Raw genomic sequence first — 22,232 nt, forward strand, 5'->3', positions numbered from 1 at the left:
TCCTTTTGTTGCTTTCATTTTCATAAAGGAGTTTTCTGGAGACCTTAGACATTTCCCTTACTTAACAGTTCAATTTCTGCTCCATCCTAAAAGCATGTTTTTTAATTGACCAAGGTTGGACACATAATGGAGTGCATCCTAGAGCCCCACCTGTGGAATTTAAGACAGATCTACAACAACTGCAGCTTAAAATGAACATTTCTCTTTTAATAGCCTGGCTATATTTTTAATAGTATGGGAGCATTTTTCAAGCATTGATCATGTAGCTGTAGTGGGTTCTGCTTCTCCTTGCTCCCCACTTACACTCTCCTAGACTGGAGAGAATGGGAGCCACAAGGCTTATAGCTTCATAGACTTAAAACTGCAAGTGGCCTCAGAGGTCACCTGGTCCAATCTTCTCATTTCACAAATGAAAAACACTGAAAAGCAAAGAGTTTAAGTGCTTTACTTGAAGGTCAAGAGTTTTATCAAAGCCCAGTGTACCATTACAATGCCTTTTTTCTCCTACCAATTCCCTCTGCCTTAGGTTTGTCTAGTGACAGCCTATGGTAATTTGAATAAACTTAGACAGTTTCCCAGTGAGATTTTCTGAGGCTTGAGAAACAACTGGAAAGAAATTGGGTTGCTTTTTAAAGCTCTTAGGCTAGTAGAAATTGTTCATTTCAGAAGAAGACACTATCTAGGTCTGAACTCAAGGTTATGGATGGCTATCTGCTTATAGACAATGAAGACCAACATGTTCTTGAGATCTGATCAAAATTCAATGAACCATAAAGGAAACATCCTCTGATTAAAGTACCTCATGTCATAGCACCTTTAGAGCTACACATATTAGAACTAATGAAGTATCTCCCTCTCACCTCTCTCATTCCCCACAGCAACAGCGACACAGTGTCCATAACAAAGAAGAATATTCTGGTTTACTGGAGTCTAAAGAGCTATATTCATGGTCCATGAATGAAAAAGATGCTACCTGCCAGGAGTTATGCAAGACTACAGAGGGAGTTCCAAAACTGGGTGATGAGGAAGACCTGCCTAGAATGATCTCCTAGGAGCCATGGGAGCCAAAAGAGGTGGCAATGTTGGTGACATCTTACTCTTTCCTGAAGTCCTCAGCTGAGAGCTGATAATGGAACTACAGAACAATCCACCTACTTAAAAAAATATATGGAGAAATGCTTACCGAGAGTACTGCAAAATTGAGCATTTATATAAGTGACTGAGACTCTAAATAGGACCTTGGGAAGACAGTTGATAATTAGAGGGTTTTATTTTTCATGAACTCTGTTGTAAGCTCTATTTTGTTTTCTTCAAATTGCCAATAATGTATATTTTAAAACCCTTCTGAGTTTTGTGGACTATGTTCTTACAAGGGGATTTGATGTCAGTATCCAGGGTACAGTTATACAATGATGAGAAAATAGTTAATGAGGTGAGAAATGCCTTCCCAAATGCGTTTGTGCCTTATCACTATTTTGTGATAGTCTTTAATGAAAAGGGCACATAGTCATCATATTCCAGATGTGAAAGCCTGCAAATTTGCAGATAAACACTTATCTGTGAATGGCTTTTTGGGTTATCCAATGTAATTGAAAATTTTGAAGCCATTTAAAATTATTGTCTATTTGCTCTACCCTGGGTTAGGAGAAAAATATGAACTATATTTTTTGCTCAAGTAGAAACTAGTTTTGCTGTTTGCCCAGATTTTTAAGTTATCAAAGTAATGGTTTTTTGGTGCTTAATATTTCAAAAGTGACTTCCATTGGCTACATTGTTTTATTGCTTGTTGTAAATCAGAAATAATTAATGACTGTACCTTTGAAATATTTTGACATCTCTTATATGTTGTCATTACCTCACAGGGTCATTGTGAATCTCAAATGAGATAATATATTTAAAGCCTTTAGTAAACTTTAATATGTCATATAAATGTCAGTTATTGTTGCCACAATCTTGTTCTCATCTTTATAATGGAATTCAGAAAAAAATAATATACTTATAATCTTTTATATTTAATGTTCTATGAACTGTTTCACAGGTGGATAAAGTAACTGCCTTTTGTACTCATATAAAACTATACTCATGCAAGCTTTTCTTCTAGAGGCTCATTGATGGAGGCTCAGCCTTGGCACAATTACAATGGTAGTCAAGATGACAGCATTGATATATACTTCATTCTGTTCTCACAGGACATTGATCTCCTATGTTGGGTCTCTGGAGTTTGAAAGCTTTTTATTTTTTGTAGTGTGAAATTTTTATGTTATGGTGACATTTATTAAAACTATTGTTCTTGAGTTTTTAATTGATCAAGGTTATATCTTGGTTGTTGAGGATGACAGTTGTCTAGGATAATGGTTCCACTCCAGTAAGTTATTGTTTTGAGTTCTCTAGGATATGTTGAGGTCTTTATTTGTAATATGCAGATTCATTCTCTGTTAATTCATAAAATTTAGCTAGTTGTTGTATAGAATTCTAGCCATCAGGTTATATTTTGCTAGGTATTCAGTAAGTGCTAATTTTTTTTAGCTGATAATGATGTGTTGAACAGTTTTTATTATTCCATTGAATAATGTGCAGTGGTAAAAAGCTTGGGCTTCTTAAGGATAACCCTTTGGTAATTTGTACTTCCAGTTCTTTGATACTAATTTGCCAACATAAATCCGTGTTTTCCCAAAATAATTGACAATAATACTAGTGATATCTAACATTTACATGCTTCTTTAAAATTTGAAAAGTGCTTCTCGTTTATTATCTCATTTGATTAAAAAAACATTTCATTCAGCCATTTCTCTGAAGCATCTTTGTTGACATTTTGTCAGCTGTGATCATGCAGATGTGACCCATGGAGGGTCTTTGTGTTCCATTCTTGGATCTTAACCAATTCATTGGCTCCAACTAGAGGGGAACCAATTTTGTTTACATTTGACACATCTAATGTTGTTTAACTGTTTTAGTCTTTATTCTTGCTTGTGGAAATCATACTCACTTGTTGCAAAAATATTTCATTAGTTTTTATACCTATTTAGCATATGTTCTGAGAAAGTCTATCAATCCTCTTCCTCCTGTTTAGAGCACAAGTGTTAACTTTGCTGTAGTTGCTTTAGGTTGATAGGACCTATATTTCATTAACATTAAATGGGACTTGTTAAAATACTTTTGAAATCTCTTTTGGTGCATTTTCTAGCACCAAAAGCTACATTATAGCTGGAATCACACAGTAATAATTGCTTCAAACATATTCCTCTAATTAGGCTTTGATTTCGAGATGGCTTTTTTGTGTTCATCCTTTGTTTTCAAAGAAGACTATGACAATTGAGAAATGATGACATGACTTGCACTTGACTTTGAGAAGGGCTGTGCAAGGTCACTAGCCTCACTTTCTCCTCCTGAGCCATCTGGATCCAGTGGCCAGATATTCATCAGGATGACTGGAGATGGCCCAAGATGCAATGGGAGAACTTGGCCTTTTTTGACTAAGCCCTGAATAGGGCTTTCAAGATGGCAGTAGGTCTCTGAATGTATGTAGTCAAAGCTTTCTCATAGCTTTTTGGCGAAAGCAAAGGTATGCATAAATATTGCCATTGTCCTTTCCTTTCCTTCAATTTGACCTCTAGATTCAATCTTGAAGCCTTTGGTCTCTATCTTTTCTTAGTGATGCATTAAAAGTGTCATTCTTATTTACTTTTCAATGTTATTTTGACATTATTCTAACAATATTACAAGTGATGAAGAAGCAGTGTAATGTGTTTTAGGTAGAAGAATATAGTGTGCTTTTATCCATTCCTAACAGTGGGCCCCACTGCCTGAGGACTGGGTATGTTGCATTTTATCCCCCCTGCCCCAGGATTTTCTACTATCTTTATGTGGTTTTTTGGAGGGGTGGGAAGTCCTCTCATCTCTTCTATTGATTTCAGCTTCCACTGGTTATATTTCACACCTCCCAGTCCATTTGACAACTTAACAGTAAGATTAGCATTTATCAAGGGATGTTTACTTCAAAAGGTATAAGAAGAATCAAACAAGCATTCCGCACTCTTGGGACCTGAGGGAACATAATCCTCCTTGCCATACCTTAGTCCCTTGGTAAGCAGGGAGATTACATTCAGAGATTTACTCAGCTTCCATATAGCATTAGTCTCAACAAGTTCCAAGTCCAAAACTCCCATGGGCTTGTTTCCTGAAATTCTAACTTCTCCTGGTTTCTCCTTACTGGACTGCCTGCAATATCCAACCTATACTCTTGGGCTCCAAGTTCCCCATGTCCTAAGCTTCCAAGTATAAGACTCTATGCCTTGAATCTAGAACTGAAAAAGACAAAGCAAGACAAAAATGCCAAGCCTTTTCTCAGTGCTACAAAATCTAAGAGGGAAGGAGTAAGTGGCCCTTCTTTGTCTATTTTACTGCATGGTACTCTTACTGGACGCCACTTGGAAAGAAAGAGTGACTTCCTGAGTCCGCCAGATTAAAGATACAGTCAGTTCTGGCTATGTAACCAATTAAAAATGGCTATACCAGTCATGTGTTAGGAGAACTTAAAATAAACATCTTCCCACAGAATTAAGTTCTTGGTGTCTCCCACTTGGGTGGCTCCATCTTGAGTGATTTGGGCATGTGCCAAAGTCTGGTTGTTCATGTACATCAATTATAATAAAATATTTTGGCTTGATTCCCTCTTTGCTTGGACACAACATTTGGAAATTCTGACAAGAGATGAAAATAGTTTTTAAACCTAGGTGGAATCATGAAGCTCCTAAGCAATTTCTATGAATATATCACATTTCTATCTATTGTTCTTGAAAGTACTGTGTTAGTGGTATTTTAGATCTAAAATTCTCACTAGATTATTTTCTATATCTGTAGTACGGCAACCAGACATGGATGCAAAACTGAATCAAAAGCCTTGCAAAAAACATTGTAAATGATATGGCACTTTGAGGCAACTACTGAATCGATACATTGCCCTTTACATGCTTGGGACTTTTGGGCACTTGTTTCTCTCACCATTATGTTCTTATGCTTATGGATTTGAAGGGGTCAGTAATAGTCTCATCTTTGAGTGTCTGTTGTTAAGAAAGGGGAGATGAAGTTTGTATCTGAGAGAACACTGGTTAAGTATCTTGCCAGTAATTTATATGCTACTATATATGTGAACTATGTATTACCTTAAAGTATGAGTAGTCATTTTTGGAAGCAGTAAGGTCAGATTTAGGCAATACATACAGAAAGGGAAGTTATAAGGACATTTAATCAGAATAAAAGTAGCAGACTTCATCCTTTCTCAAGCAATTGTGTTAAAAAGTTGTAGATATTTCTGTTGTGTTCCCAGAATCTTGTGCTGTCATAAATCTTAAACATAAAAATAAGCTTTACACCAATCAATAGTGAGAAGCATTGTATTAAATGAGGAAGAAAAGGTTTATAAAGCTTATGTCATCATAAGGTTTTATTATATGGCATTGACAGCTTTCTAAAAATTTTCCCCTCCATGACTCACTAGTGATAACTACCTTAACTGATAAAACTAAGGCAATACAAGGCCATATTTCTCTGGAATTTCTGGAAAAGACTAGAATTTTACATCACCATTTGTGTCCAAAGGGTGAGGTGTTTCCAATGAATAGTTTTTTTTCCAGTAGCCTCTGTTCAGTGGCACAGTGAAATCTTTTGAAGTACAATGACTCAGAATTTATGCCATGTATCTTACTTCTCCTTCTCGATTGGAGAGGTTGACAGAAGTCATTTGCCTCTTCCAGAATACATGGAATGGGTCCCAGATCACTCATTTATATGAGGAATTTTTCTATAGAAGAAGAGAGTTTCCAATGTTTTATTCATCAGAATCCAACAAAATAAGTCCTTATTGAAACAATCTGCTGTAATGACGGTAAGAATAGTAAAAATTTCCCGTCATTTTCACAGCTAATAACTATGTGTCTTCTAATACTTTGGAGAAAATAAATGTGTTGGGGTCTATCATGAGGTTGAATGAATTGGAGATATTTCATCTGAAGGGAAGACATGATAGTTGTTTTGAAGTATTTGAGGTACTGTCACATAGGAGAGAGGTATCAAACATGCTTTCTCAGGACATGGTGTCCACAACATTCTTGAGTTTAGCCCCAATAAGATTAGGATGTAATTAGAAATTAGTTAGCAAAATAAATAAAAATGTAGAACTAACAATATGGTACCCATAGCAATCCTTAGGTAAGGATTAGTGGGCCCCATTTCTATTCGAATTTGATACTATTGGTGTAGAAGATGGAAAAAACTTTCTCTGGTTGGCCCTGGAGCAAACCAAGAAGTAATGGCATACAAGAAGTAGGGCATATTTAGGCTTTGTTTAAGGAGAAGTTTCCTAAGAAATAGAACTATCCAAATGTGGAATAGGATAAAACCAACAATAATGGGTTCCCCTCACTGAAGGTCTTCAACTTCATCCCATGCTCACTTGTCAGTTATGTCATTGAGAAGGGTCTTATGCAAGTATGAAGTGGAATAGTAGCCTCAAAGGCCCCTTTCTACTCTGAAATTCTATGACCAATAATTGCATAAACTATATAATCTTTGTGTCAGATGATACAAAAGACCTAGATACATTTTGTTAAATTTAGGACCTTTTTGGAACATTGACCCCACTCAGAAAATCTAAGATTTGAAATATTGCTCTCTTTTGATTAAAAATAGAAGTTGTTTCTTAATTTTACACATCTGGGATGTTCAGTGTTCCCCTTAAGCAATCTATAGTACTCTGTGTGTTATTTTTAATGAGCTTGTTTACTAATAATGCTACAGCAAGTAGTAAAAGAAAAAGTGTAAACTGAGGCATACCAGAGTTACATCTTTTATGTTAGTGTTGGTAGAAGCATTTCTAACTCAACTTGTCTTAATTATTTCCATCAATTACTTCCAGTTTATCCTGTATTTATCTTGCTTTGTGTATGCTTGTGTTTATGTTTGCTCTCCCATTGGATTACAAGCTCTTTGAGGTCAAGGAGTGTCTTTTGCCTCTTTTTTTCAACAACCCCACTGCTTATAATAGTACCTGGCATGTAGTATGTGCTTAATAAATGTTTATTGATTGATCTAATAGTTGAATTTTTTATAGATCTAGGAATCTATATGATAATCTCAGATATTTTAATAAACCTATGACTTCATTGAGAGTGTATACTTCCTCCTTCAGTAAAGACTGAAATTCCCTACCTCCACTCTACTACATGGTTTCTTATTCTGTGTAATTCAGTTGACTGTAGAGGGTTTGGGGTGATGCCATGACAATGATAGCTGCAATATAGTAGCAAAAATACCTTTATCAAGGAAACAGAAAAGATAAGTAAGGGGGAGCTAAGTGTGGGAGTGGGGTACGTGTTGATCAAATCCCTGAGAAATAGGACTGTATGGTCAACTCACAGCAGGAGCTTCACTGAGCTAGGCCAAGGTAGTCCTTTTATGTGAAATTGCGTTCTTTGAGTACTGACTCAGCAGTTGACTGTTATACAACAGATGTTAACCAATGGTTCCCAGCTCTTGGATTTGTTGGGATTCTCCATGCTGGGTTCAGGCAGAGGTCATTATGTGTCTGAAAAATGGGAAAGACCTTATGTTGAGCTTGTCTGTAGGTAAATAATCTCTTCCTCAGTTTCCTTGCTTGTTACAGATACCGATCTTTGTCTTTCTACAAATCCTTAATAGAAGACTATTCTGTTCAATATTCTGGAGTTCTCTTAGTTCTTTTAATACTTTGAGAGTACCATTTCAGCTTGTTCATCAGTTGTCTCCTATTCTGATTGCGGATTTGTTTTTATGATGTCTTCAGGGCTGTTTCTCTCTTGATAACACATTGAAGTCTCCTTATATTTCCCATCTATCCTTGAGCCTGTGTATCATATTTTAGCAAAAATATAGAAGTAGTTACTTGTAGATATTTGCAGCATATTAATACATCTCTGTGATTTGAATGTTCTGCATCCACTGTTGAACTTGCTTTCTGCAACACTCATTAGTGTTGGAGCTTCTCATAGCTGTTCTCTGCTCTTCCTCAGTTGCATATCTGACACCTTACTACCTGAGGGGCTCATCGTTCAATGTCATCTATTTTATCATGTTGTTATCATCCATGGGGTTTTCTTGCAAAGATGCTGGAGTAGTTTGCCACTTCCCTCTCCAGTGGATCACCTTTTGTCACTATATGAACTGATACAGACAAAGCTTTTGACAAAGTACAGCATTTTTATGCTAAAAATCCTAGGAGCTTTTTAAAATAAAATTTTATTAAACTCTTTTGTTTTTACATTATCTTCATTTCCTAATATATTCCTCCCTTTCACTCCCTGAGACCAATCCCTTATAATGGCAAAAGGGAGAATAGAAAACTAACCAATATAGTAAATATTTGTCAATATACTCCATCTCCATAGTCCCCAAACTCTGCAAAGAAGCAGAAGAGGTGTCTTCTCATTTTTCTTTTTCAGGGTCAAGTCTGGTTGTATTAATTTTAGAGCACTTTTTCTTTTGATTATTTTTTGCTACTATTATTCCATTTGCACTGTTGTAGTCATCATATATACTGTTTTCTTGGTTCTTCTTATCCTTTAGTTAATGCAAATATTTTCATGTTTCTCTATCTTCATTATATTAATCATTTCTTATACTGTAGTGATATCCCATTTACATTCATTTACTACAATGTTTAACCACTCTGCTTTCAGTGGGCATCTACTTTGTATCTAATTGCTTGCTACCATAAATAGGACTGCTATAAATATTTTGGTGCATATGAAGCCTTTCTTTTTGTTATTGACTCCTTGGTGTATGTATCTACACATACCACACACACACACACACACACACTCATACCCCCTAGCAATGCAGTCTCTAGGTCAAAGGTTATGAACAATTTTCATCACTTTACTCAAATAATTTCAAATTGTTTCCCAGGATGCTTTGGCCCATTCATACTTCTGTGAACAATTAATGTGTCCATTTTTGTATAATCCATCCAGAACGGACTATTCTCACATTTTGTCATCTTTCCAAATTTTTTGGATGTGATGTTGAAGTACTATTTTATTTGCATTCCTCTTGTTGTTAGTGATTTGAACAATCTTTCATATGGCTATTAATAGTTTGTAATTGTTTTCAGAATTACTTGTTCTAGGACCTTTCAAAAATAGGATAAACTGTTTATGTCTCAACCCAAAAGCTAGCATTATAAGCAGCAGGGAGATATCAAAAGTTTTCACTAATAAATTCAAAAATAAAGCAAGGATTTCCTTTTCCCCTTGTGTTATTTAACAGTTCTAAAAATGTTGGCAGTAACAATAAGATAAGTGAAAGAAATTTTAAAAAAGTAATGATAGGCAAAGAGAAAATTATTTGCTGATGACACTTTAATTTTCTTGGAAAATTTTAGAGAAAGGACAATGAAACTAACTTAGATAATTAAGAGCTTCAGCAAAGTAGCAGGACATAAAATTAATACATAAAATCAATAACATTTCTGGTTAGAAAAAAAGAAAGAAAAGAAAATTTGTGAGATAATAATGGAAAGGGAAATCATATTCAATATAATTTCTAAAATAATGAATTATCAGGGAATAAGGCTACCAAAGCATATGCAAGATTTGCATTGCTTTACAATACTTATAAAATACATCATAAAGAATTGTAGAGATATTCAGTGCTCAAGGTCAAACAATACAATAAAAATTGTGACATTATGTAAATTAATTTAGAAATTTAACATTATACCAACCTACTAAGAAGAAATTTAATGGAGCTAAATGAAACAATAAAATTTATTTGAAAGAACAAAAAAAATCTATAACCTCTTGGGAAATAATGAGAAAAAGAGGAAAAAGAGGATGTCACATTTTCAGTCCTCAAATTATATTATAAATTCGTAAAATTGGAGAGAAGTAATATAATTCCTTGTGAAGCAATCAGCAACATTAGGACAAATCAGTCTATATTGTCGAGTGATTGTACCTCTTTTCTCCTCATGATCAGTGGTCCCAAGTTGTCTCTGGTTTCTTTGTTGTGCTTTGTGTGGGCAGCATTGCAGAATGGAAACTTCTTGGACCACTAACAGTAGCAGTACATGACTTTTTCTCCCAAGTCTTCCATGTCAAATGTATGGACAATCTTGGGATTGTCTTTCTGAATGGTGAGGTTAACCATGGACCTGTAGCATTTTTCTTTAACCACAAACTTTTTTGTAGACTAGGTACTCCACCACAGCCACCCCAGCAGCCAGTGCTACTTGACACTTGTAAAAAAAAAAAAATAGGATAAATCAATAGAACAGAGTATATAAGGTAGACTCAGAAGCCTTTAAACTCAATAATTCATAGTTTAATGACTTAAGAATTGTCAAATAACAAAACAGGAAAGGGAAACCTTTGTTTTGTTCTGGTAATTAGTGGGAAAGCTTCTAGTATCTTGCCACTGCCTATAATGCAAATGAGAATATGTACTGGAATAGGTAAAAATGAGTCAGTGAGACTAACCAGAAGGCTACTATAATTGTTTAGGCATGAGAATCCACGTCAGGATGGTGGCTGGCTTTGTTTGTTTTTTAAGAGAAGGGAACATATATGAGAGATGCTGTGAAGGTAGAAATGACAAAACAAAAACAGATTGAATATGTGCAGTTAATGCAAGTGAGGACTCAAAAGGATGACACTGAAGTTGAGAGCTGAGGTGACTGGGAAAACAGTAGTATTGTTTTCACTAATAGGGAAGTGTAGAAGAGGAAGATTTGAAGAAACAGATAATGAATTCGGTTTTAAATATCTTGAGTTTGAGATGCCTACAGGACATTCAGTTGAACACTTTGGAAGTCTGATGAAGTTTATGAATCGTTTCTTAGAATGATGCCTTAAAATAGGTGCAGGAAATGTTAAATTAATGTTAGTGGAAATACATATTTATTTTTTCCTCATTATATATGTCATTGTCCAAATGTAATGTTGGTCTTCAGGGAAAAATTGTTGTAACATTGTAAGGTCCTATGATAGAGGGAATATAAAGGTCATAAAAAATGAAAGTTGGTGGCACAAACTTTGCATAATTGAGTTGACTTCTCCAAATTAAAAATTCTGCAGTGGGATAATCTTGTTTTGATTTTCTGAACAAAGTACAATTGTGATTCAGATATCTTTGTTCATGTCCCAATTCTTTCATCAAATCAAAATTGCAGTATAAGAGTAAGAACTAATAAACAACATATTGGACTTTATTGTACAAAAGCGCCCTGTTTGTTGCTTGTTGGGTTATCTTCCTTTGTTGAAAATCCTCTAAAAGACTTTGTAGTTTACTTCAACATTACAGAACATCATCTGTTCAATGGGATAAAGATTGACTATAAACCATGAAGATGACAGGAATCTAAAATAATTTTATTGACCATCACATTAAAAAAAAATTAGTCTGCACATCTCTTCTTTCACTCTTGGGTTTGTTGCCTTCTGTATATTTTTAATAAAAATATATAACAAACTGTATAATTGTAGTTCAAAATAATTACTTATTTGTGTAAAATTTATAATGCAGGATTCTACTTTTAGCCAGGAAATGCAAACAGAGCCTAGAGACAGCTTGTTCCCTAACCCCAAATTCATTCCATGTTGCTATAGCATCACCCCTGAGAAAAATGGGACAGCCACCATTTGTCCTCATAGAACCACTCAATGGGCTTTTGTCGGCTGTTGAATTATAGCATTAAAATTTAAACACTAGGGATTTAATGGAGGATTATTATGACACCCTGGTGCATTCTTCCTGTTGCCATAGGCAACAAACCCAAGGCAATAGAAAAAAATTTAAAAGAGAAGCAATTCTTTAAACATGAAAGAGCTATCATACACTCTAATCTACTTTGATTTGTTTGAACTGTGGTAGTCTAGAGCTCAAATTTTCTAGTCCAAATATGAAAAACTTTAGTAACAGCTCAGTTCACCTTTAGAGGCACGAGATATTTCCACAGATTTCTAAAAGATGAACTTCTGTCTATGGTTTCCAAACCACTTGGTCATTATCTACCCTATGTACAAAAAGGCCAAGGGCCCAACATTTTGTAACTCTAATATACTGAAGTTCTCTGAGAATTAAAGACTCCTTACTACTACTTCTAGAGAAACCTCTTCTTCTCTCTGGTATGGTAATGACTGAGAAAGACCCTGGTAGAATCCGAGAGGGCTTCCTGCTTGTGAAACCTGATTTAGCATGAGCTGATGAGTGGAAGTCAGAAGTGCTCCTGACAATGGCATGTCTTGGATTGGTCAAGTTCACGTGGCTAAGAAATGGAGCCAAACAAATGAGACTGATGAATGCAATTGTTGAGATCTTCTTAAACGACCATCAGATTATAAAAAATGGTGGAGATGTGAGAGCAAATGAGGTTTCTGCCTGTCATTCTTAGTGTAAATTTACTTTGAAATGAGTTTTTTTTAAAGGAAATTTTAAAAGATTTTCTCTTTTGATTATCAGACTGATAATTAGCTGTGTGCTATTTTAACTACCTTTTTCTTTCCTAGCATCCAGATTTGTGTACAATCTTGTACCTGTTCTTTTGATGCAATTCCATAGCCATCTTTGTTTGCCCCCTACCCACTAAAAATATGGACCGTGAGTTAAAGCTTTCTTCATCTTCTGTCATTTTTTTTCCTCTGGATTTTCTTCTTTTTTGAGCGGGCAGGGGAATAATCTCTCTTTTGTCATTTCAAAATGCTGTATCCATCTAAGATATGCTTTCCCCAAGTCCTGTCTTTATTTTTAGGGCTCCATTATTTCTCCCTACTTATATTTGTGTTCCTTTTGCTTATTGCGATGCCCTGTGTTCCCCCTCCATTCTTCATTTATTTTTTCTTTCTGTCTTCTTACCTCACAACACAGACCATCCTTCAAGTATGATTCAGATTTTTCTTTGCTGCTCTCTCTCCTCTCTGATACCATTGTCAGAGTAAACTTATTCTCCATTTGTATTCATTTGTAGCAAACTTATATGAGTCAGATGATGGTCTCTTTTAGGGAGGGTTTTGTTTTTATTTGTTTTTTTACTTCTCGTGTTTTGTGAACAAAAGCACTGTGATATTTGTCAATATCTCCGTCAAATCCTGGAGTAGCTGGATGGAAAGTGTCCCTCCCCTCCGTCTTAGAGCATCTTTATGTCTTCCTCCTCTTTTCCAGTTGTTGTCTGATGGAAGTCTAACATAGTGTCTAGCCATATGCCCCACAGGCTGAGGACATAGGTGCTAGCCCTGTCCTTTGCCTGCCCTTAAGATTTGCCCTGAGTTCATTTATCTTGAATAAGGAAACTAGGCTCCTGAGTGTTCCAGTTGTAGCCTTAGAATTGATCCTAAGGATCAATTCATTTTTTGGCTCTAATCTAAGCCATTCTCCCCAATAAGCTGAGAACAAGTACAAAGATGGCAAGAATACAAACATAAATCATATGAAACAGGCAGTTTTATTCCCACCCAGAAAGGAGAATGATATGAGCAAAAAAGGAATCCTGGGCTGCTTAGTGTTCAAGTCTCACTGAACCATTTGTAACAGTACAGCTCACTTTTTAAACAGTCACTTTACTTTTCACCTTCTCTGAGTACAGCCCAATCCACACCAAATGGACTCTTTTCAGTGTTTTTCTTCATCTCTGTGGGCATTTTTTTGACTTTTCATCCAGGCTTCTACTGACTCTTCTGCTGCAGTTGGTCTGGGAGCCACTATCCTGATGCTCAGATGCCAACGAATGAGAAGGCTGTCTTTCAAGGTCTCACGAAGGTATGTTACCAAAGAAAAGAAGACACAATTGGTTGGACTTGACCTTTGATTCCATCATTCACTTCATAAGTTAACCCTATCCTTGGGCAATCGATTCAAATAATTTGTGCCCTACCCAAGTCAGAGCAGAACCTACCTGGGTAGGGTATGAACAACCAAGTTCATCCAATCTCATTATCATCAATGCCCTTCAAGAGGGTGAACTTTTAAAATCAGGACTTTACATAAAAGGGGGGGGGAGGGTTCTGGATCTCCCCAAATCATTGATTAGTAATAATTTCTCTCATCTTTTTAGTATATCTGCTGACTTCCAATTCAGCAGCCAATTAAATGTGTCCTCCTAGTAGATATGAAGCAATCAGAAGGCATTTGTTCCTATTCCAAAGCTGGGGAAGGGCCCCTAAATCACACAACTCCCAGAGAATAGGCATTTTTGTGGTATTAATATGTTGTCATGAATCATAAGGTGATATGATCAGAGATTTAGAGGTAGAAGGTTATTTGTCAAATCTTGAAGGTGAGGAAACTGTGACCATGGGACTCATCCAAAGTCATGTAGGTGGTGAGTGGCAAAGCCAGCTTTTTGATTCAAGTCCCTTGGTGCCAAATCCAGCATTCCTTCCACTGCAGCAGATCTATTACACTATCTTTTAAGTTGAGCTTCTGAAAGCTGAGAGTCATAAACACAGGGAGTTTCCTATGTTGATTCTCAACAGTTTTTCTTATAGAGATTGAAATGGGTCATGGAATTGAAGAGGAAAATATGTTTTTATCAACATTAAGAGACCAAAGCAGTCATCTGTGTTCAGTAACAATGGAAGAAATATCAGTTTAAATGGTTTGACTAGTCAGTTCATTCTGATGACAGGAGCAACAGATAGAAAAGCAAATATGTAAATAGTAAATGGTGTCCTATAAATTTGAGTTAATGTTTTAAATGATGTGTTATGGGTGTCTTGAGATCAAATCTAGGTTTTGCTTGTGTTTTCCATCCTATTTTGGGACTGTGGAAATTCTAGGAGGTGGATGATTGGTACCTTTGATAAAGCATGTATTTTCAAGAAAATCTGTGGTTGGGCACTCAAATGTATTGCAATATAATCAAAGAACATTAGCATGGGAAACAATCTTGGAGATCATCTTGTACAAGTCCATCATTTTATACATGAATAAAATGAGGCAGAGAGGTCAAGTAATTTAACCCAAGTGACAAAAGAAGTTAATATCATGGCCAGCGCTAGATCTGTGGTCCTTGAGTCCTGGTCTAATACTCTCCCATTTCTCACTTCATATGTAACAACCTTTATTAAATATATGTATATATTATATTCACATATAAATACATGAAAATATATTCTATATGAATTATATCCATACATTAAATAAATAACAGTGATGAAAATCTGACATCCCTGTACCTCAACTCCAGCCCCAATTAAGAATACACAAAACCTACTATAAACATGTATAGTTAATCTAAACAAATTTCTACATTGGCCACATAAAAAAAAAAATATTTGCCTCATTCTCTGTTCTGAATCTTTCACCTCTCTTTCCCTCTCTAGCATAAAGTGGGTTGGCTGTACTTTTTATCATTAATCCTAGAATCCTGATTGGTCATTACTCTGATAAGAGTTCAGCCCAATAATATTCCATCACATTTATATAGCATAATTCCTCAATTTATGGACATTCCTTCATATTTCTATTCATTGATACCTCAAAAAAAACTATAAATATTTTTGTACATCTTTAGAAGTTTCTTTTGGTTTTGTTTTGCTTAGAACTAATCCCTCCCTTAATCTACTCTCCCTCTAATTTCCTTCCCCTTTTTCCCACTTTTCCCCAATTTCCTTTCACAAAATGTATTTCTGTGCCCAACTTTGGGTGTATGTGTGTACACATATGTAGAACCAGTTCAGATGAAACTGAATTTCAAGTGACATCTACTTTTTCCCATTCCATCCTTTTTGTTGGTATAGATGTCTCTTTGTATACCCTGATTAGATGAGACAACTTTCCCTAATGTTCCTTTCCCTCCTTTGCCTTTCTCTGCTTCCCTTCTCTTTCCATCCTTTGCTTAAGATGATCAAAGACATAACAGAACCACTTCTTGGCCTTGTCAAATTAGACTCCCTCTGTGATCCCTGATCATTATAATATTAAAAGGTTATTCATATATCATCTCCCATTTTTGAATGTAAGTAATTTACTTTTGTTTAATCCTCTATCACTTTTCATTCATGTTTATCTTTTTTATATTTCTCTTTACTCCCATGTTTGAACATCAAAATTTCTACACAGCTTTGATCTTTTCATCAGGAATGCTTGGAAGTTTGCTATTTTGTTAAAGGTACATTTTCTCTCTGTAGCATTATACTCACTGTTACTGTGCAAGTTATTCTTGGCTGTGAGCTCATATTCTTTGCCTTCTGGAATAATTAATTAATTAGTAAATATTACAAGTTCTCTCCTTCTTTACAGTGGTAGTTGCTAAATCATATGTGATCCTGACTATGACTTCTTTGTACTTGAATCTTTTACTTTCTGGTTGCTTGCAATATTTTTTCTTTGACCTGGAAAATCTGGATTTTGGCTATGACATTCCTGAAAGATTTCATATGAGGGTTTCTTTTAGGAGTTAGCCAACGTGTTCTATTTCCACTTTGTCCTCTGGTTCTAAGAGGTCTGAACAATTTTCACTTAAGATTTCATGAAGAGAACATTATATACAGTAACAGCAATATTGTTTTAAGGTCCACTTCTCAGTCAGTTCTGTGATCCAGAACTGGGAAGTGGGTAATAGCTTCAAATTCATACCTATGCCTATCACAGTACCCTAATCTAGTTCTGCTGGTGCCTTAGTATGGGGTTGGAACCTCCTCTTGCTCTCATGCACAGCCTCTTCCTAGGTACCAGAGTGCTCACATGGCTTGCTCCTATTTCACCTCTGTAATCAGTGTCTGAAGATCTCCCTTTCTGCCTCTCTTTGTGGAGCTAAGATGGATAAATGACTGTCACTTTTTTCTGAATTTCCTCTTCAAGTCAAGCTGGTACATTTTCTAGCTCTAGATTTGTGTGTAGGGGAAGGTTGTGGAGGGAATTCAGATGTACTATTTTCTACCGCTCCATTATCATGCCTCCACCTCTGTAACAATTTTTTAAAGTACTCTTTCAACTCCCTAAGAGGTAACAGTGGAATATACTAAGTTATATAAAGGTGACCCAAACCTTAAAATGGAATTTCAGGACAAATATAAAAACATAATATTTAGATTCAACCAGTTAGACAGATAGAAAATTAGTATATAGTTTCATTCTTTGCTGATTCATCTGGGGCCTCTTTATGATTATCAGCAGTAATCCTTACCCTTTGAGGTTCATGATTCTTGGTGCATGGTGATGGAAATCACCAGACAGTATTTTACATAAGTCATAAATGGTTCCTCACTGTGAGTTGGCATTGCTGGGTTCATAATGAAAGCAGAACTATAGAGGTACATAAGAGACCTTATAAAAATAGTTGTGAGGATGACAGGCACTTTTTTTTCCCAATTTCATAAATGTTTGGTTTGAGTTCAAGTTTAGAACAAAGAATCAGACCAACTTTATATTTTTCCTTCAAAACTTGTATTCTTTTCCTTTTTAAAATGCTTTGAAACCAAACACTGTTAGAAAGCTTCAATATAAAGCATTGTTCTCATTTCAAGCACCTAGCAATGCAGTGAAATGTGCCTGATTATGTAACTTGGGTGGCTGCACATGGCTTTTCTTAAAGACACATGCTTCATCAAATGTACCATCTTCACTTCCTAGTACCACATTCCCAAAATAGGACCTAAAACACCACCAAGGCCTGAATTTGGTCCCAAGGCAGCCAGTAATACCTGTACTTCTAAACCACATGGACTTAATAATAAGTTAACAACCTTCTTCAGCTCTGTCTCATTCTTAGCAATAAGAAATTAGGCTTAGCACACTCTGTTACAGACATAGTCGGTGTAACTGCACCACTGACTCAATTGTCAACTCTTGAGTTGAGGATTAGGTTATGGAGAAAATAAAAATATTAAATGAAGTGTCCCTGATAAATATTGACTCTCTGGCAGATTTGGAGCTCTTCATGTAAAATAAAAATATGAGGTTTTTTAGTGACACTTGACCTATGAAGTCATCTCCAATAATGTTATAATGCATTGGACAAGAAATGCAAAACAAATGAATCCTTCTCACAGAGCCAAATGATTACAACAGCCTTTGACTAATTCCCTCCAGATTATGCTTTCCCTTTGCCAATTACCACCCACTTCCTCAACATGATTTTCCTGGTTTATAGGAATTTCATTTTATCATTGTCGTTAACTTACTGAATAATGATATACTTTGTAAACACTTAATAAATGCTTGTTGATTGACTTACTGATATCAGAGATTAACAAGTTTAATGGCTATGTGCATCTTACATTGAAAAAATAAAGGAGAAAAAATGTATTAGCATTAGGTCTCTAGAATAATTAACAAATATACAAATTTTTGGTAAGATTCAATAATTCAACATACAAATTGGGGGCTCTGGTTTCTCTATCCAGGTCTATTTCTTACTTATTATAGGATACATATTCAAAATTGAAGGCAATTGCATCTGACTCACTCTACCCAATTTCACTTTTATACTTTTTGGACCCTACATCCTTAGGAATAGATCACAATATCTCCAGGCCCTTTCATCCTGTGTGATTCTGGCCCAAATCTTTCTTTAAATGTTCTTCAAAAGAATCATACAGCAAAATGGAAGCTTTCCTTTGATTCTCTTATTATTTTTGGAGGTTCTGGTGCCACAATTAGGCTCTCTTTATATTTATATCTTACTGACACTTTTTAATTAGCCTACCTCCTTTTAAATTGATGGAGTCTGATTCCAGTCTATCATGTGTCACTTTTTGGTCCATCTGCCATTTTAATTCTTCTTAGTTCATTCTTTTTCATGATTTATAGTCATCTTGCATCATCAAGAAATCATTGGCAAAGCAAGTCAAGGCAACAATTATTTATTAATTGCTTCTTATCTGCTAGGTTTGGTGCTAAGTGCTAAAGATGAAAATACAAGCAAAAACAAAGCAAATGCTTGCCCTGGGGGAACTTACATTGTGATAGGGGAAGACAAGACACAAAAAGGAGTTGAGTGGGGAAGTGATGAGAAGGGAGGGGATGAAAATAACCACACGGTGAAGGAGGTGGGGGACTGATGTTGAAGCCCAGAGAAAGTCAGAAGCTTAGCCAGAAGAAAATTAAATTTGGCTGCTCAAAGCCACTCCTCAGAATGGAGGCACAAGGAGGAACTCACCAAGAGTAAAACAGGACTGAAAACAAGTGAACAACAACCGAATTTTTTTTAAAGTCTGCACAAACACACAGTTCTGTTGTTCTGCCTTCTGCAATCTCTGTACACTGAAAAACAAATGAAATAATGCCAAATCTATGAAAGCAACACAGTGTAGTGAGAAAAGTACTGAAGGGATAGGCATAACATCTGGATTCTGGTTCTGATGCTAGCTAGCCATGTGTGACTGACCTCACACTAGTTCTTGAAACCTTCTGGATTTTAGTTTCTTCATCAGTGAAATAAAGGAGCTGGAGGAGATGATTCTTAAGAATCCTCCCTCTCTAAATTCTGTGACTGTTTTAAGTGCCTCTAGGCTTCTAATTTGTATGCCAGGTTTCAGCCTGGTGTAAATTAAACTGTCTGGTTATAAACCAACTGCAAAATAGGGTTTCTAATGGAAACAGCAAGTGACCCTTGGCCGTAGCAATACCAGTTGTTCCTGCTCACATATTAAGTTACCCCTCGGTTCCCTGGGCACAGAACCGACATGTTATATAACACTAATGAAGGTAGGATTACCCAATCCTGTCACCTAACCCTAATTGCACAGTCTACTTGTGGCTCCTGTAATACCCAGTTCTAGTCAAGGGTGAGCTCAAAGGAAGATGTTGCTGTGACCAAACCCAGCTCTTGTTGGCTTTAAATAACCCCATTATGTGCAGTTTGCTAGTGCCACCCACTTCTGAGCACATTATTTTGCTTTCCCTTCTCTTTCTCTGGCTTGCTGGCAGTAGCTTTCTGCCCCAAATGACCTAGCACTGGAAAAAATTCCAACCAATAATAAGACACTTAACTACAGGTACAGTACATACTGTACTCAGAGTTGTGGAGCAGACTGGGAAGAGGAATTTAGCTGGAAAACTAGAGAGACAGAGGAGAGAAAATAAAATGGCTCCTGTTAACTAGAGAAAGTATGTCTCTTGGCTATTTTTTTCCTCCTTGGTATATAGTTTTTTTTTCTTTGAGGAAAAAAAGATTATTAGTAAAAGCAATGATGAGGGTCACAGTTTCCATGACAAAAGATTTAAATTGGCATTACCTACAGACTGTGTGACCCTATGCAAAGCATTTAACCTCTCAAAGCTGTAGACAACCCTCTAAGATTATGTGTTGAAGAAAAGGTGCTGATCTTTATTAGTAGGTGGAGTTTTCTAAGCCAGGTGTTCCCTATACCTATAATATCAATGATCTAGCTTGGTGTAGTGGGGAATACCTATAATTTTAGCTACCAGAGACATTGAGGATGGTGGATTGCTTGAGATTGGGTGTTCTGAGTTGTGCTTAATCAGGTTTCCTCACCAGTTCTACCTTAGCATGGTGCAGCTGGATGATGAGCTATTAGGCTGCCTAAGGAGGGGCAAACTAGCCCAGGTTAGAAAAGGAAACAGGTCAAAGCTCTGGTTCAGTAAGTAGTAGGATCAGGGTCATGCATAACCCCTAAACTTTTAGCTTAGAAGAGTTAGGGAGTTCTATTCTTTAAAATATTTTTTTGTTAAAGGAAAAGTAAAAAAAATGTCAAAAATAGTGAGATGGAATGCAATTTTCAAGGCTCAAGATTTAAAGTGGCATTACCTCCTGGCTGTAACTCTATGCATTTCACTTAACCACTCAGTACTCTAGACCAGAGCTGTCATTCTTCCCCAGCTGAATGCTTGAACCAGATTAAAATGTAATGGAGAAATTTTTTTAACAAAATTTGTTAAAATACAATAGGACATAGATAATATTAATAATATGTGGTTTTCTAAGCCAATATATGGGCAGCTATATGACCCAGTGTTTAGAGCTCCAATGCTGGGGTCAGGAAGAATCATCTCTCTGAGTTCAAATCCAACCTCAGACACTAGCAGCATGACTCTGGGCAAGTCACTTAACCCTGTTTGCCTCAGTTTCTTCATCTGTAAAATAGCTGGAGAAGGAAATAGCAAATCACTCTAGCATCTTTGCCAAGAAACCCCAAATTGGATCATGAAGAGTCAGACAGGACCAAAACAACTGAACAACATGAAGTCAACATACGGTCCCCAGGGATTCTTATATACAATTTATGACCCCTGTTCCTGTCTGAGTTTGCCACCACTGCTCTAGGCAATCCTAAGATCATATTTTGTAGAGAAAGCTCCAGATTTCATGGGTAAATGGATTTTCTTCATGTAGGAATTTTCACTACTGATGAAATCAAAGGTCCTATTTCAGTCTCTATGTAAACTAGGTCTGACCCATCCAGAGCTAAAGCAATCTATTGACTTAACAGCACACATACCATTTTATAAGTGAGTTCAGAACCACCTGAGATATTTTAAAGAGCAGAATTATTAAATGCTTGTCCAAAAAAGGGAAAACAGAAATGTTATCCCCATCCCTAGTGATCAAAAGAAATGATAATGTTCAATAAGTTGCATCAATGGCATAAACAGAGGTTGCTATCATAGATAGTTAGGCAGTTAGTAGAAACAAAGCCCTAAATTCAAATCTGCCCCAGAAACTTACTAGTTTTGTGATTCTGGGCAAATTGTTTAACCTCTTGGTGACTCTTTAAATGGTGATAATATCACAGGGTTACTCTGGGAAATCAAATGAAATAACATATGTGAAAATACTATGCTAGTTTTGAGAAAACGAAAAAAAAAAAGCTTTTCTCTCCCAAGCTTCTAGAATACATGGTTTTGCTAGCAGAGGTAACAACCTTTGACAATATAGAGTACAACTCTTCCATGCCTTTGGACGCAATTTTGTGAGTTTCTATAGCTATTATAAATTCAGGACCAAGTGGCCAAAATGCTGGTGGATGGTCCTTTTTTTTGAAGGACAAATACATTTGAAGCCTTTTGAACTTGGGAGGATCTCCCACTGCTTGCATTCCGTTGGTACTGCTTTCAAGATCCCAGGAACAGTTCCATGATAAAAGATATAACTTTATATGGTATAACTTTTTTTGTGGTATAACTTTAATGGCAGAAGAAAATATTATGATAGGAAAATAAATTTGGTTAATGTACTTAACTACTGCGGTCCATAAAGGACCAGAATTGAATTCTATGTTTCAAATAATATCTTATACATA

General features: G+C 36.1%; 1 long non-coding RNA gene across 8 annotated transcripts in view; it reads left to right on the plus strand.

The window, feature by feature from the left end:
• LOC140526808 (uncharacterized) overlaps positions 1–11,804 on the plus strand; it is a 340,835-nt gene extending 329,031 nt beyond the window's left edge. For all 8 annotated transcript variants that reach the window (XR_011974536.1, XR_011974537.1, XR_011974541.1 and 5 more), the window contains one exon: positions 879–11,804. This is a non-coding gene — a long non-coding RNA (uncharacterized lncRNA). The remainder of the gene's footprint in view (positions 1–878) is intronic.
• Positions 11,805–22,232: the final 10,428 nt, after the last annotated feature.

The sequence above is a fragment of the Notamacropus eugenii genome, chromosome 2 (genome assembly GCF_028372415.1).
Source record: "Notamacropus eugenii isolate mMacEug1 chromosome 2, mMacEug1.pri_v2, whole genome shotgun sequence".
Lineage (NCBI taxonomy): Eukaryota > Metazoa > Chordata > Mammalia > Diprotodontia > Macropodidae > Notamacropus > Notamacropus eugenii.